The sequence below is a fragment of the Hyla sarda genome, chromosome 7 (assembly GCF_029499605.1).
Source record: "Hyla sarda isolate aHylSar1 chromosome 7, aHylSar1.hap1, whole genome shotgun sequence".
Taxonomy (NCBI): domain Eukaryota; kingdom Metazoa; phylum Chordata; class Amphibia; order Anura; family Hylidae; genus Hyla; species Hyla sarda.
In genome coordinates this window covers 64,644,963-64,662,879 of record NC_079195.1, presented here as the reverse complement: position 1 = coordinate 64,662,879, position 17,917 = coordinate 64,644,963, and the positions used below count along the sequence as shown (strand labels likewise).

Sequence of the window (17,917 nt, the reverse complement as noted above, 5' to 3'; positions counted from 1 at the left end):
CTTCCCCTTTGTGTGCAGCTAGCCTTCTAAAGAAAAACAAAAAATGCTTTACTACTGGGAACAGCACTACTATTGTACATGGTCTGTGTCTGGTATTGCAGCTCAAACCCACTCAACTGAATAAAACTGAGTTGCAATATCCAAAGCATTCCATGGACAAGAGTGGCGCTGTTCCTAAAAGAAAGAAGCCATGTTTTTTTCCAGTTTCATGCAACAATTTAAGGGTACGTTCCCAAACGGCGTATACGCAGCGTATTTCACACTGCGCAAAATTTACAGCAGCAGCGGAAAATATGCTGCGTATTCCTTGCTCACTATACACACAGGGCTTTCCGGCAGCAGCCCTATGCGTGCAGTGAGTTTTAGAGGCGGAGCCGTGTGCCGGTGTGACTGTGACGCGCGGCTCCGCCTCCAAAACTCACTGCACACATAGGGCTGCCGCGTGTGTATAGCGAGCAAGGAATACGCAGCGTATTTCCTGCTGCTGCCGTAAATTTTGCGCAGTGTGAGATACGCTGCGTATACGCTGTGTGGGAACCCACCCTTAATATCTGCAGTCTGCCCCTTCTGTTGCAGATTCTCATTGTAGGCACTGTTGTTGTGAAATAGGCAAAATTTACCGGAAAATCCAGGCTCACAGCCCTGTAATACAAAGGCGGGTACGTAATATTCTTCTACACCTTTTAGTAGTTAACTACTAAAGCACAAATTTGATGACAAGTAGAAAATTTTGTGAGGCTACTTGGTACCAGAGACTTGTAACATATGTTTATGGGGCATGGATTTTATAAGAAAAGCGTGATTAGGAACACCAGCACTTATGTGCTACTAAATAATAAAAAAAAGGGTTTTGAGTGAAAACATGACTTGAAGTGAACACCTATAATTATGGCAACAGCGCCACCTGTTGGTGCAGGGAGTGAGAAGTGCTTAGGAATTTAATAGGCTAGATTTGTAAGGCTAAGTTCATACTGTGTAAAAATATTCTTGTATTTTATGTACACATGTTCTCCTGTAAACGAAATGTGCAAGTAAAATAAAATGTATTAGGAAATGTTTAAAGGGGTACTTCGGCCCTGAGACATCTTATCCCCTATCCAAAGGATAGGGGATAAGATGTCTCGCCGCGGGGGTCCTGCCACAGGTGGGTGGCGAATACAAGATTGCAGGGGTCCCCAGTGGCGGGACCCCCTTTGGATAGGGGATAAGATGTCTCAGGGCCGGAGTACCCCTTTAAGCAGTGTGAAATTAGCCTTAGGGGTAACTCTGGATAAAGAAGTTGTATTGGTCAATTGCTCAGCTTTGAAATAGGAATAAAAGGAATTGTCAGTAAGCTATCCTTTGATGTATTGCCATCATAGCTTTCTGTCGCTTTAGATCTGTTTCTACCTGTGGCTCTGAGTCTTTCTTTTGTAATTCTATATATTTGCAGTTTGTGAATATGTTGGAAAGGAGAAATTGTTTGTCAAGCAAAATGATATTGGATTAAAGGGGTTGTGCGCTGCCCTGCAGTTCGGAGCTCGGCTCACAGCGTCCGGAAGTTCATTACTCCGAACGCTGTGTGCGGGCTTCCGTGTTCGCAGCCGCCGGGGGCGTGACGTCACTCCCGGCCCCTTCGTGACGTCTCGCCCGCCCCCCCCTCAACGAAAGTCTATGTGAAGGGGGCGTGACAGAAATTCACGCGCCCCCTTCCCATAGACTTTGGTAGAGGGGGCGGGCGTGACGTCACGAGGGGACGGGCTAGAAGTCACGGAGGGGACGGGCTAGAAGTCACGAAGGGGCCGGGAGTGACGTCACGCCCGGCGGCTGCGAACACGGAAGCCCGCACACAGCGTTCGGAGTAATGAACTTCCGGACGCAGTGAGCCGAGCTCCGAACTGCAGGGCAGCGCACAACCCCTTTAAACATTTATATCCAGGCCACAGAATATTCACTAATAAGCCTGTAAAACCTAGATTATATGGGGGGTATTTATCAATTTTGCCTGTTGAAAGTTTCTTTTTACCCTTTTTTTTTCACTTTGGTTTTCGTGGACATGCGCCAAATTTATCATTTGGTGCAAGTTGTTAGTAATTTTGGCTCAAATGTTGAATCCAGCTGTTCACAGCGCCTTTTACACAGAACTTACCCCCACAGAGGACACGTATTTTACCCTGTAGAGCGGCCATTTCGGAGTCCCTCCTGCAGTATATCAGCAAGCGACGTGAGTTATTTTCTTTTGTGGGGTTTATAGTCACCATGTGAAAGGGATTTTATTTTCAACTTGGGTAGTTTTTTTTTTTTTTTTGGTTATTTTAGTGCAATGGTCTTCAACCTGCGGACCTCCAGATGTTGCAAAACTACAATTCCCAGCATGCCCGGACAGCCGTTGGCTGTCCGGGCATGCTGGGAGTTGTAGTTTTGCAACATCTGGAGGTCCGCAGGTTGGAGACCACTGCTTTAGTGCTTACGTTTCCTGAACCTGTGTGGCCATGTCCAATGCTGGCTCAACGGAGGGTGAAGGTTCCTCAGGATAGTATTGAGCCGCCCTTTTTAATGTATTTTGACACCTTTACATTTTTCTTACATTGCTAAGTGTGTTTTCTAAATGCAAAATTTCTTGGCGGTGATTTGCGCCCAAAAAAAATGGATTTGCGCCAAATGATGAATTACTGACTAAAGTTGAAATCACACACAGGACCGTGTGATTTTGAGAAAGTTGTAAAAATGACAGTGGAGAAGATGCACCAAACTTTGGCGCAAAAAGACACTGCGCCAAAGTATTGCGCAAAAGTTACGTTAAAAAAGACACATAAATCCTTTGATAAATTCTCTTCTGAGAATGCTGTTGCTCAGGCAGAATTTGTGTGGAATTCATTGCCGTCTATGGGGATTGCTGGGAAACACGGGTGAACATTCCGCACATATGAATAATCCGGTGGGCGCTATGACCACTCAGTCTCCTAGCTGTTCCAAGCTGAATCCACAGAAAGAATAGACAAGTCTATTCTTTTTGCGGACACCATAAACAGGAAATTCCCCTGTGTGCACAGTGCAGAAGAATCCCATTTAAATCAATTGGACTCTGCTGCAGCGGAATGTCCGTGCGGAATATTTCTTTGGAATTCCACACGGACATTCCAGTCTATTCGCATGGTAGAATTTCCTCTAGCGGAATTCAGAAGTGTGGTTGGGAGTGCGGAATCCCATAGAAGTCTATGGGCTTTCATTTTAGTCGGAATTCCGCAAGTGGAAATTCTGCCGTGTGAATAGACCCTAAGGCTAGGTTCAGACTACGGAAATTCCACTTTCTAAAATGTCTAGTGTAGTGAATGATTTTCCGTTCACAAATTCACACTTCGGAATTTGTGAAGCGGAAAATCCGCTTTGAAAATCCGCTTAGAAATTTCCACCTGAAGAAAGGCAGTGCTCTTTTTTCAGGCGGAAATCCGCGCGGAACACATTGCAGTCTATTGGAGACTGCAGTGTCCGCGCGGTCCTAGCGCCGACTGATTCAGCCAGCGCTGGCCGCACTCGGAATCTCCGGGTGGAAATTTTCTGCCTGGAGATTCCGTAGTCTGAACCTGGCCTAAGGCTAAAGCAACACCATTCTTCAGGCGGAAATTTCCAAGCGGATTTTCCGTTCACAAATTCCGAAGTGTGAATTTGTGAACAGAAAACCATTCACTATACTATACATTTTAGCAAGCGGAATTTCTGAGTGCAATTTCAAAGCGGAATTGCAAGCAGAAATTCTGTAGTGTGAACCTAGCCTAAGGCTAGGTTCAGACTACGGAATCTCTGGTCAGAAGATTTCCCGCCCGGAGAATCCGAGTGTGGCCAGAACCGACTGAATAATTCGTCGCTAGGACCGTGCGGACACAGCAGTCTCCAATAGACTGCAATGTGTTTCGCGAGTATTTCCGCCTGAAGAATGAGCAGCGCCATTCTTCAGGCAGAAATTTCCAAGCGGATTTCCCATTCACAAATTCCGCTTCACAAATTCCGAAGTGTGAATTTGTGAACGGAAAACCATTCACTACACTATACATTTTAATAAGCGGAATTTCTGCCTGCAATTTCATAGCGGAATTGGAGGTGGAAATTCTGTAGTGTGAACTTAGCCTGAGGGTTTGTAAGGATGCGATGGCAGGAGTGTTAGGCTATGTGCACACACTGTATTTTCAGACTCATTTTCAGACTCAAACATTTTACAGGCAATATGAATCTAAAACTTTCAGACTTTTTTATTCTTCTTTTTTCCCCCCATGCTGGAATGGGTTCCAACAATATCAGTGCGGTCCTATCACTACTAATTCTGACAGTTTCGGTGCAGTGCCGTGGATCCATGACACTGCACCGGCAACCTTTGGGATCTCCACCCAGGGTTTATCTGGGCGGAGATTCTGTAGTGTACATGGACCTTAAGGCTATGTTCACACGGTGGAAATTCTGTGCTTCCACTCAGATTCCTTTCTGCCAAGCTGGCAGCGGATTTTTTTTTTTACAGTTTTGCAAATTGTGTGTGGAATTTGTGCCGAATTTCTTGCGCTCAACACACAAGGGGAGATTTATCAAAACCTGAGCAGAGAAAATGCTGTCCAGTTGTCCATAGTAACCAGATTGCTTCTTTTCAAAAATGAAAGAAGTGATCTGATTGGTTGCTATGGGCAACTCAGCAACTTTTCCTTTGTACAGGTTTTGATCAATCTCCCCCACAGATTCTGTATGGAATTCAGAGTCCTATTGACTTCAATGGATATTGCTAAGGAATTGACAGGTTCTATGGGGGAGATTTATTAAAACCTGTCCAGAGGAGACGTTGCTGAGTTGCCCATAGCAACCAATCAGATCGCTTCTTTCATTTTTCCCAGGCCTTTTCAAAAATGAAAGAAGTGATCTGATTGGTTGCTATGGGCAACTCAGCTATTTTTCCTCTGGACGGGTTTTGATAAATCTCCCTCTATGTTTTTGCAGAACCCGGAATGCAGAATTTGTGCAGAAAAAATTAGCTGTGTTAAGGGAACAGAGAAATTCCATTCACCTCAATGGTAACTATATGTAGCAGAATTTCTAAGCCCAATTTTTCCTCCGGATTCTGCATGGAAATTCTGCCGTGTGAACATAGCCTAACACTACATGTCCCAACATGTTTAGTACTCCATCTTTCTTTCAATAGTTTGCTTGCCAATAGTAGAAAACAGAATGATTTTGCTGAATGCTCATTGGGGGGTATTTATCAAAGGATTTGTGTGGTTTTTTTTCACGTAACTTTGGCGCAATACTTTGGTGCAGTGTCTTTTTGCGCCAAAGTTTGGCGCATCTTCTCCACTGTCATTTTTACTTCTTTCTCAAAATCACACGGTCCTTTGTGTGATTTTAACTTTAGTCAGTAATTCATCATTTGCGCCAATTGATCTTTGGTGCAATTTTGCGCCTTTAGGTTTTTTTTTTGGGACACAAATCACAGCCAAGAAATTTTGTACATGGAAAACACACTTAGCAATGTCAGAAAATGCAAAGGCGTCAAAATACATTAAAACATTTTTTGGGTGAAAGCAACGACGCCTCCAGGGCTGCGCACTACTATCCTGCGACATAGTTGTCTCTGAGGAACCTTCACCCTCCGTTGAGCCAGCATTGGACATGGCCGCACAGGTTCAGGAAAGGTAAAGCACTAAAGCAGTGGTCTCCAACCTGCGGACCTCCAGATGTTGCAAAACTACAACTCCCAGCATGCCCGGACAGCCAACGGCTGTCCGGACATGATGGGAATTGTAGTTTTGCAACATCTGGAGGTCCGCAGGTTGAAGACCACTGCACTAAAGTAAAAAAAAAAAAAACTACCCAAGTTGAAAATAAAATCCCTTTCACATGGTGGCTATAAACCCCACAAAAGAAAATAACTCATGTCGCTTGCTGATATACTGCAGGAGGGACCCCGAAATGGCTGCTCTACAGGGTAAAATACGCGTCCTCTGTGGCGGTAAGTTCTCTGTAAAAGGCGCTGTGAACAGCTGGTTTCAACATTTGAGCCAAAATTACTAACAACTTGCACCAAATGATAAATTTGGTCCATGTCCACGAAAACCAAAGTGAAAAAAAAAAGGGTAAAAACAAACAGTGAACAGGCAAAATTGGTAAATACCCCCCATTGTCCCCACAAACATAATAGAGCCGTATTAGTCATTCATAGAAACAGAAATCTAAGAAGAAACGCTGAATTTTTGCATACAACCATACTCCATGTCACTCATTAGAAATGACTAAATATAATTCTCATAAGTTCATACATGTAGATATTATTTTAGGGGGAAATATTCAAGGCGACATAAGCAGGTGTCAAGAAACAAATGCTTCTTTTACATGTAATGGGGGAAATTTAGGAAAACCTGTGCAGAGGAAAAGTTGTCCATAGCAACCACCCAGAGCACTTCTTATTTTTGGGAGGCCTTTTTGAAAGAATCAAGCTTATTTGTTGCTTTATAAATCTTCCCCAAGGGATCAGATTGGGTGTATTGCACCCATATTTAATTGTATATTTATGAAAGTAACACCCGGTAGACCGCCTGTTGTTTAAAGAAAAAAACTTGATCACCCTAAGGCTAAGTTCACACTGCTGTTATGCTCTGTCCCATTCTGGATCCGTTTGGCTTTTTTTAAAATTTTTTTGCACCGAATGGACCCAGAATTGGTCAGAGCACGATTGACATCACTGGGTCCTGATGGATCCTATTGACTTGAATGGGTTACGGCAGGGATCTAGGGGGAGATTTATCAAAACCTGTCCAGAGGAAAAGTTTCTGAGTTGCCCATAGCAACCAATCAGATCGCTTCTTTCATTTTTCAGAGGTCTTTTAAAAAATGAAAGAAGTGATCTAATTGGTTGCTATGGGCAACTCAGAAACTTTTCCTCTGGACAGGTTTTGATAAATCTCCCCCATAGTATTTTACCAGAGTTGAGCAGAGAAAGAAAATAGGACATGCAGTATTTTTTTTATCTGCTCCTCTTCAGTCATTCCAATGGGCTGGCAGACGGAGTTCCATTTAGTGGAGCACAAGAGCCGTGTGAACGAGCCCTAAATCATTCTTTTCAGTAGACCCATAAGGAATAATGAGGGGTTTTTTTGTGTATATTTGTTGCAAAAATGTTGCATGTGTGACTTTTAGTGGTGCGCCGGCCTGTACAATTTTTCACTGAACAGATGTTTTACACAAGATCTGTTTTTTTTACATTGCATTGGTAAGTGATTTACGACATGCAACTTTTCGACAAAAGTCGCAGAAAATGGGACCATTCAAAATGGTTTTCTGAAGTGAAATTTCCCAAAAAGTTGTACTAGCCCCATATTTATCCCAGGCCCTGCACCATTAATACATTTGGTGCTCGAACACTCCATCTGCGCCATCAAAACCTATGTATAAAATCAGCGCATCTACATTGACTTTGTATTGTATTTTCATCTATAAACAGCTTAAAAAAAAAAATGTCTGTAAAAGCAAAGCACCTATTTACGGACAGAAACGTGCATTTGAAATAAAATGTGTCAGTTCCTTTTACAATGTGTGAACTAAGCCTAAGGCTTTGTTACAAAAGTACAATGCACTATTTATTTTTAAACCAGACATAAAAAACGCCTCTGTATGAAACGGGAGGCAGAAGGAAGTACAGTAGGACTCAACAGAAGTCTATGAGCACCATGTTGCATTGTACCGGTTCAAAGGTTGTATGGAGCCACGATAACATAGTACGCATGGGGCAACATAGTATTGGAGGTGAGCTTGCAGTGCATCATAAGAATGCATCTGTCTGTATTAATGCAGATTAACCATTGGGATACTCCTGCTTTTACAGGGATGCAATACAATTATGAGGTTACATTATAGAGATTTCCAACTTATGCAATTACCTATCATAGCCTCAAGCTACATTTAAGATACCATATGCAGAATGCTAGGATTCAACAATTCATATAAACCAAACATGTAGAGATTACAGACCCTTTGCAGATCTTTGAGGAGTCACGCACCTGCCCTGTCAAAAGCAGTCCAAACACTCTCCGACCTCCTGAATTTTCTACCTTTTTTAAAGAACATGAACTTTGGGGCTGAGATGCCTTCAGGTGGTGGGTTGGGGTTTAGGAAATCCAACCAATGGTAACGTGGCCCCTATCTGTCTGTATTTTTACCAAATTAGCTAAAAAGGTCAGTGCAAGGCAAAAATAGCACACAGTTCATGGCTGTAGGGTAATATGTCAGGGCTGGTTTATATTGTTCTACAATGGAGGGGGCATACTGACACCCTATACTGGGGGGGGGGGGGGGGGATATGCTGTGTGCCCACCAAATGTCACATACACAGTCTCATCAGCCACAGTCTCATTTAAATGAATATTATGCACACCTTTAAGTTTTACAGATATGAAATATGGCCCCTACAAACTTCTGTGGGTTCTTACTGTACCTCTGTATTTCTCCAATTGTTATAGAATACTTAAAATAATTTTAAAGCCTTTCGATTATCACTTGGTCAGCAATACCCAGACCCCCACTATAAAATGTTGAACATTTTTAAAGATGATCAGTATCCTTAAGGGTAGGGTCACATGCAGGGGAGTAGCTATAGAGGTAGCAGAGGTAGCAGTCGCACCAGGGTCCTGGTGCCTAAGGGGGCCCCAAAGCACATCTGCCCCATAAGAGAGTAGTACAATAATTGGCATATGGGGCCCTGTTGCAGATTTTGCATTGGGGCCCCTGAAGCTACAAGCTACACCTCTGGTCACATATGCAAAAAAAAATCTACAGCATGACCCCTTTAAGGCTCGTTCACACAGACGGATCTGAAGTGTAAAATACGCTGCGGATCCACTAATGGTGGACCCTACAGTGTTGCCTCCTTCTGTGCGAGCTTATAGTGGCAATCCCAGCTATGAGCAGACACGCTGCGATGTGCAAATTGCCGTGCACATGCGCAGTATACTCGCACACATCGTGGCCGCTCCCCCTGCTACCTAAGTTAGGCCGAGAGCAGCCACAATGTGTGCGAGTATACTGTGCATGCGTTCGGAGACTCGCACAACGCAGCGTGTCTGCTCATAGCGGTGGATCGCAGCTTTGAGCAGGCACAGATAGAGGCAACACTAGGGTCCATTGTCGTCGGATCCGCAGCATAAAATATGCTGCAGATCTGTCTGTGTTCACATGCTATTTGTTTTTGCGGATTTTCTGCTGCGTATTTGAAAGGGGGGCGGGCTCTTCTCAGCTGTCCGCAGCAGATTTTCCACGGAGGAATTTACCCTGCGGAAAATCCACCGCAAGCCCCATTGAAGTCAGTAGGGACTGCGGCGGTTTTTCCGCAGTGTAAATTCCGCCACGGAAAATCTGCTACAGGCAGCCGAGAAGAGCCCGGACACTTTAAAATACGCAGCAGAAAACCCGCAAGAACAAATAGCATGTGAACGAACCCTTAAGGTGCTATTAAAATGCTGCAGATTTTTATTAGCAGAAAATGCCGAACATTTCCACAATTAAGGCCCATGCATACTGGGGACATTCAGCTGGGAATTTAACAGTGAAAATAAGCTTCAAAAATCAAAACCCCATTGACTAAAAGGCTTTTTTGGGTGGATTTTGTTTTTTGTGGAATCTGGACTGTGTAGGAAATTCCACCACAGAGAATCCCTTGAAATCCAATGTACGACAAATCTCAAAGATGTTGAAGTAGAATTGGTGCTGTGAATCTAGGTGTGGAAAATGTATTAAAAAAAAAAGTTGTGGATTCTGCAGCAGTAAAATTAGTTTTTTTTCTGCCGCAAATGCAATTAATTTTTGGACTTGTTCTGGACTTTGGAGGAGATTTATAAAAACCTTGTGCAGAGAAAAAGTGGTGCAGTTGCCCATATCAACCAAACATATCAGCAAAGATTGCTTCTTTTAGTTTTGAGAGGCCTTTTAAAAAATGAAAGAAGCGATCTGATTGGTTGCTATGGGCAATTGCACCACTTTCCCTCTACATAAGTTTTGATAAATCTTCCACTTTGTCTTCCACATTGAAGTTTTTGGAGAAAATCCAATGTCTGTAACATGTTATTTTTTTATAGGTGGGTACCACTGCTCATATACCTAGTACAACACGAGTACAGGCTTGCATGAAAAAGGAGCATATCCACAACAACCTGAGGTTAGTTTCACACTGCATTTTGCAGTGGACTGCAAGCTCTGCTTAAAGGGGTACTTTGCATTGGTCAGAGATATATGACGTGTGACTTTTCAAAAAACAAGTCGCAGACTTGTCGCATTGCCCTCAATTGCACTACAAACATACACCAGCCCAGACCTGGCTTACAAAACTGGCTGCCGACAGCAATTTCAAAAAGTCAAACAAGAGTCACGCAGGGGAAAAAAGTCACAGAAAAGGGAGTCATACAAAGTGTTTTTTTGAAGTATAATTTCACAAAAATGTGAACTAGCTCCATATTTATCACAGGCCCTGAACCATTTAACCCCTTAAGGACCCTTGAAGTACGCATACGTCATGACACCCTGGTACTTAAGGACCCATGACGTAGGCGTACGTCATGGAGAATTCCGGCCCCCGCCGCGCGCCGGGCGGGGATCGGACCGGGATGCCTGCTGAAGGGATAGGAGTGAGGTGGCAGGGGTGCCACCCCTCCTATCCCTGCTATTGGTGGTCTAGACGTGACCACCAATAGCAGATCGGGGGCGGGGGGGGGGGGGGATTAACTTTCGTTTTCCCCGTCCTGCCCACCCACAATAGGCGGGGCAGAACGGGGAACGGAAGGAGACCGGTGCCGAAGATCCACTTACCCATCCGGGCGGGCGTCGGAGGCTGCGGGCAACGGAGATCGGCGGGCGGTGATGTCGTGCTGCTTGATCGTACGGAAGCCGGTGAGTTGCCTAGCAACATCTGGAGGGTGCAGTTTAAGACCTCTATACAGTGGTCTCTAACTGTAGCCCTCCAGATGTTGCGAAACTACAACTCCCAGCATGCCCAGACAGCTGTTTGGGCATGCTGGAATATGTAGTTTTGCAACAGCTGGAGGGCTACAGTTAGAGACCACTATATAGTGGTCCCTAAACTGTAGCCCTCCAGATCTTGCAAAACTACAACTCCTAGCATGCCCAAACAGCTGTTTGCTGTCTGGGCATTCTGGGATTTGTAGTTTTGCAACAGCTGGAGGACCACAGTTTGGAGATCACTTTGCAGTGGTCTATAAACTGTAGCCCTCCAGATGTTGCAAAACTGAAAATCCCAGCAAGCCCAAACAGCAAACAGCTGTCACGGCATGCTGGGAGTTGTAGTGGTGTACCTCCAGCTATTGCATAACTACATCTCCTAGCATGCCCTTCGGCGATCAATACATGCTGGGAGTTGTAGTTTTGCAACAGCTGGAGGCACACTGGTTGGAAAATACTGAGTTAGGTAAAAGAACCTAACTGACAGTTTTCCAACCAGTGTGCCTCCAGCTGTTGCAAAAGTACAACTCCCAGCATGCACGGTCTGTCAGTACATGCTGGGAGTTGTAGTTTTGAAACAGCTGGAGGTTTGCCGCCCCCCATGTGAACGTACAGGGTACATTCACACGGGCAGGTTTACAGTAAGTTTCCTGCTTCAAGTTTGGGCTGCGGCAAATTTTTCACCGCAGCGCAAACTCCTAGCGGGGAACTCACCGTAACACGCTAGTGCGAATATACCCTAAAAACACTACACTATACTACACTAACACATAAAAAAGGGTAAAACACTACATATACACCCCCTTACACTGTCCCCCCCCAATAAAAATTAAAAACGTATTGTATGGCAGTGTTTCCAAAACGGAGCCTCCAGCTGTTGCAAAACAACAACTCCCAGCATTTCCGGACAGCCACTGACTGTCCAGGCACGCTGGGAATTTAGCAACAGCTGGAGGCACCCTGCTTGGGAGTCACTGGCGTAGAATACCCGTATGTCCACCCCTATGCAGTCCCTAATTTAGTCCTCAAATGCGCATGGTGCTCTCTCACTTCGGAGCCCTGTCGTATTTCAAGGAAACAGTTTAGGGCCACATATGGGATATTTCCGTACTCGGGAGAAATTGCACTACAAATTTTGGGGGGCTTTTTCTGGGAAATGGCAGTGTTTTTAGGTAGAAATAGGGAGAGGTCCCTGTGTGTGGCCGCCCTTTTTAGGGCGAGTAACACTTGTCAAGAAGGGAATTAATAGTGTGAGAGTAGGGCCTTACAGGGGAAGTTTTTACCCCCACATGTTATAATGGACCATACGTTGTTCCCATCCAACTTTTAGAGGTCTTTGCATTTCATCAATACTTGGTGGTGTAGGTAGCACATGGTGTTTTGCTAGATTTCAAAAAAAATTTGGGGTCCATGTATTTTATCCTAAGAAAAGTTAAGTTTTATCTAATGCATATCCTCAATACTTACTTGTGGTCTAATGCGGAGGAATTTCTGTAACTGGGGACCAGCACCTTAATTATGTTTTGCAGTATCCATGGCAGCAAAACGAGAGAGCCTGGAGGTGGTAGCATCAGCATGAGGAGACCATATGGCAGCACAATGACAGAGCCTGGAGGTGGCAGCATCAGTATAACAAGACCATATGGCAGCACAATCAGAGAGGCTGGGAGGTGGCAGCATCAGCATGAGGAGACCATGTGGCGGCATAAGGACAGAGCCTGGAGGTAGCAGCAGCAGCATGAGGGCCATACCAACTGAGGGTTGAGTCTGAGGAACCCACCAACTGTTGACTGGGGGTGTCGGATGTCACTTGGGATGAAGTGGATGACCGAGTTAACCAATCAATCACGGCTGCTGGGTTGCTGGTCGAGACACGACTGCTAGCTGACACTGGGAGCTCAGACCTCTCGCTGCAACTCCTGCCCTGCTGTGACCTCTGCCTGAGCCTGATGAATTTAGGCCTCTGCCACTCCTCTGTACACATCCTGGCACTTCTCTGCCTGACATACTTATACACCAGCTAAGTGCGTATATGATACACTTATGAAAGAAGGACAATGCGCTCCACTACTCTTAAATCTGTATTAGACTACAGAAACAAGGGTGTAGCTTTGGCTGGCCTTTCACAGTAACTAGGCCCAAATTAGTTTTTCAGGAAAAAAAAAACATACACCACGTAGGTGTATGAATACTTTACACTTATGAGAGGAGGACTATGCACTCCACTACAAACTATATAAGGCTACAGAAAAAAGGGAGTAGCTTTGTCTGGCCTTTCACAGTAACTAGGCCAAAATTAGTTTTTCAGAATAAAAAAAACTTACACCACGTAGGTGTACGTACAGTTTTCACTTATGAGAGCTGGACAATATGCTCCACTTAAAACTGTATAAGGCTACAGAAACAAGGGTGTAGCTTTGGCTGGCCTTTCACAGTAACTAGGCCAAAATTCGTTTTTCAGGAAAAAAATACGTACACCACCTATGTACGCACAGGTTACACTTATGAGAGGACATTAAGCTCTGCTACGCAACCTGTATTAGGCACTGTGATCAGGTGACTATGAGGGGTATGTATGAAAGCTTTTACACAGTTTTTTACTGTTTTGTCGCTATTTTCTTTATATGTTACTTTTTTGCAATAAACAGTTGCGCCAAATGGTTTAGAACATTACCACTGATATGACGGTGTAAGTTATTATTTCAGTTTAAATCATGCCTTGTTTTGGAATTCGTTAATTGCGACTTTTCATTTTGGTGCAAATTTTGGCGCAATCATGTTTGTTAAGGCGCAAACTTACACCAAGAAAAAAATGACAGAGAAAGTAGCTACAACAATAGAAGGTAGAACATTCAAACACTGACCAACCAAAGTGTGTTACAATTGTTTGTTTATATTAAAATATTTTGTGTTTCCTCCCAAAAATAATAATACACCCCCAAAAATTTTTTTTGTTTCAATTAAATGTCTTATACAATAATGTTTTTTTTTTTTTTATTTGCTTTAGGAACGTCACGTAACTGTGATTTTTTATATAAGTTTTTAAACATACAAAAAGGACCTAGCTGTGTAAGATTTACCTTTGTGAACCTGGCAAAATTGAAAGGTCAGATTTAACCCCTTAAGGACCTGGGCTTTTTCCGTTTTTGCATTTTCGTTTTTTGCTCCTTGCCTTTAAAAAATCATAACTCTTTCAATTTTGCACCTAAAAATCCATATGATTGCTTATTTTTTGCGCCACCAATTCTACTTTGTAATGACGTCAGTCATTTTGCCCAAAAATCTACGGTGAAACAGTAACTTTTGGGGGCTTCCGTTTCTATGTAGTAAATTTTTCGGTAAAAATTACACCTTATCTTTATTCTGTAGGTCCATACGGTTAAAATGATACCCTACTTATATAGGTTTGATTTTGGCGTACTTCTAGAAAAAATCATAACTTCATGCAGGAAAATTAATACGTTTAAAATTGTCATCTTCTTTTATATTTTTCCTCGTATGGGGCGGTATGAGGGCTCATTTTTTGCGCCGTGATCTGAAGTTTTTAGCGCTACCATTTTTGCATTGATAGGACTTATTGATCGCTTTTTATTCATTTTTTCATGATATAAAAAGTGACCAAAAATGCACTATTTTGGACTTTGGAATTTTTTTGCGCGTACGCCATTGACCGTGCGGTTTAATTAACGATATATTTTTATAATTCAGACATTTCCGCACACGGCGATACCATATATGTTTATTTTTATTTACACTGTGTTTTTGTTTTTATGGGAAAAGGGGGGTGATTCTAACTTTTAATAGGGGAGGGGTTAAATGATCTTTATTCACTTTTTTTTTCACTTTTTTTTTTCAGTGTTATAGGTCCCATAGGGACCTATAACACTGCACACACTGATCTTTTACATTGATCACTGGTTTCTCATAGGAAACCAGTGATCGATGATTCTGCCGCTTGACTGCTCATGCCTGGATCTCAGGCACTGAGCAGTCATTCGGCGATCGGAAAGTGAGGAGGCAGGTTGAGACCCTCCTGCTGTCCTGTAAGCTGTTCGGAATGCCGCGATTTTGCCGCGGTTATCCCGAACAGCCCACTGAGCTAACCACCATGGTTTCACTTTCAAAGTTGAACGCCGCGTCTAAAGGGTTAATAGTGCGCTGCACAGCGATCAATGCCGCGCGCTTTTAGCCACGGGTCCCGGCCGTGGCCCCGCGTTATAGATCGGGAGCGGACACATGACGTTCCAGTACTTCATGTGTTCTTAAGGGGTTAAAGGGGTACTCCGGTGGAAAAATTATTATTTTTTTTTTTAATCAACTGGTGCCAGAAAGTTAAACAGATTTGTTAATTACTTCTATTAAAAAATCTTTACCCTTCCAGTACTTTTTTGCAGCTGTATGCTACAGAGGAAATTATTTTCTTTTTGAATTTCTTTTTTGTGTTGACCACAGTGCTCTCTACTGACACCTGATGCTCATATCAGGAACTGCTCAGAGCAGGAGAAAATCCCCATAGTAAACCTATGCTGCTCTGGACAGTTGCTGACACGGAAAAGAAAATATTTTCCTCTGTAGCATACAGCTGCTAAAAGTTACTGGACGAGTAAAGATTTTTTAATCGAAGTAATTTACAAATCTGTTTAACTTTCTGGCACCAGTTGATTTAAAAAAAAAAAAAAAAGTTTTCCACTGGAGTACCCCTTTACTTTTCAGCTGCTGCCACATAGCCAGAAATTTCTGCCTGGAATTCTGGGGCAGGAGCCTGCACCATTTGTAGGGCTGCATTTGTGCCAAAATTACAAACTTGCGTGCGACAATTGATAATTTTGGCGCAACTACGCTCCATTTGACGAAAAAAAAAAACATACATAAAATTACACATTGCAACACCATTATTGATACATAGCCCCCTATGGCTTTTCATGCTTATCCTAACTGGCCCCTGTTAGCTTTACAGTTGTTGTACAACCAACTGCAGCAGTACAGAATCTCTGTGTAGTAGAGCCCAGTACAGTACTATTAGGCACTCTAATAGCAGGTGACAATGGGGGGGTATTTATAAAACCTTGTACTCCATTATTTTGGCTGTAGTTTGTCTCTATTTGGTGCAGTTGCTTTTAAGAGACAAAGGGCGGTATTTATGAAGCACTTTACCCTTGTTTTCTGGGGTTAATTTGGTGCAAAAATTTAGCGCAGTGTGTTTTTTGCGCCTTTTGTTGCACCTTTTCATTTACGCACATTCCTTTCCTTGGCGGCAGTATGTGTGTTTTAAGTCAGGTTTTTGCAGTGGTCAGAAATTTATGAAAATGTTACTTTTTAAAAAGGCGCATATTTGGCGCAAAATTCCCTCCATAAAAAAGTGGCATAGAAAACACACATTACAAAAATTGGTTGAAATTACTCATTAACATAGGCAGATCACCTTGTTATTTAAATATATATATATATATATATATATATACATATATATATATGTATATATATATATATATATATATATATATATATATATCATTTTTTCAATTTGGAAACATTTTTCAATATGGTTAGGAAGGACATGTTACAATTAAGTTTAACACACAAGGAATCACCTCTGAAAGAGCTTTCTGTAACACAGCCATTATTCTTAAATACCCCCCCAAAGTTGTACGACAAACCATATAGAACATTTTTTACAAAGTGACATTGGAAGTCATGATTTCAGTTGAAATCATGCAGTGATCAGGAATTTATGATGTGTGATGTTTGTCGCATTGTTTGGTACAACTGCACTAATTTAGGCATCTCTCTCTCTCAACTGCTGTTTCACAACAATGTTTTCAAAACACTGCTATCATTTTTGGAAAGGGGAGGAAATGTATCTTATGTTACATGCCATCTGCAGGGCTAAAGGAGGTACTGCACACAGCGTAAATTATATTTTGGAAAAACTGTACCACTGCCAACATCTGGCATTAAGATTTATATTCAATTTCTTCTACTGCTGTGGCCTTAGTAAAACTCATACAGTCCTACACAAAGTAACACTTCTGTATCATCGTTTCCCTGTGGAGATTGGAAATATTCAATGAAGAATGGATCCAGTCTGTACATTACTGCAGCGCAGGATGTCTCATCTCACGCACTCGCCACCATATTCCCAACAATACAAATAACATCGACAGGTACGGAAAGAAAATTCTGCTAAAAATGTATACGATGTCAAGTAAATCTGTGTGTGAACCTGCAACTGCAACATTGCTTGCAAGATGCAAAGTAAAGAGTGAGCTATGGTGTCCAATTCACGTAACAGCCACCATGTAAAATTCATAGGTCATCTTATTGTTTTAAAGATAAGAGGCTAAATAAAAAGGTATTTAACGAATTTCCCCATAGAACATTACATAAAATAACTTTAACAACAAAAGTAACTAGGGAAATTAATAATTGAACCATGTCATCATGTGGGGTATGTCCAGTGTCAGTTTAAACATAATACTGCCATACACTGTACCCTCTAAATATAATACTGCCATACACTGTGCCCTCTGAATATAATACTGCAACACACTGTACCCTCTAAAAATAATACTACCATACACTGTGCCCTCTGAATATAATACTGCCATACACTGTACCCTCTAAATATAATACTGCCATACACTGTGCCCTCTGAATATAATACTGCAAGACACTGTACCCTCTAAATATAATACTGCCATACACTGTACCCTCTAAATATAATACTGCCATACACTGTGCCCTCTAAATATAATACTGCAACACACTGTACCCTCTAAATATAATACTGCCATACACTGTACCCTCTAAATATAATACTGCAACACACTGTACCCTCTAAATATAATACTGCAACACACTGTACCCTCTAAATATAATACTGCCATACACTGTACCCTCTAAATATAATACTGCCATACACTGTACCCTCTAAATATAATACTGCCATACACTGTGCCCT

At 42.5% G+C, this 17,917-nt stretch overlaps 1 long non-coding RNA gene across 1 annotated transcript; it reads left to right on the top strand.

Moving 5' to 3' along the window:
* The first annotated feature begins 531 nt into the window (after window positions 1-531).
* Window positions 532-13,532, top strand: LOC130282535 (uncharacterized). Its single transcript, XR_008846441.1, has 3 exons — window positions 532-659; window positions 10,080-10,159; window positions 12,486-13,532. It is a non-coding gene; the product is annotated as an uncharacterized LOC130282535 (long non-coding RNA).
* Window positions 13,533-17,917: the final 4,385 nt, after the last annotated feature.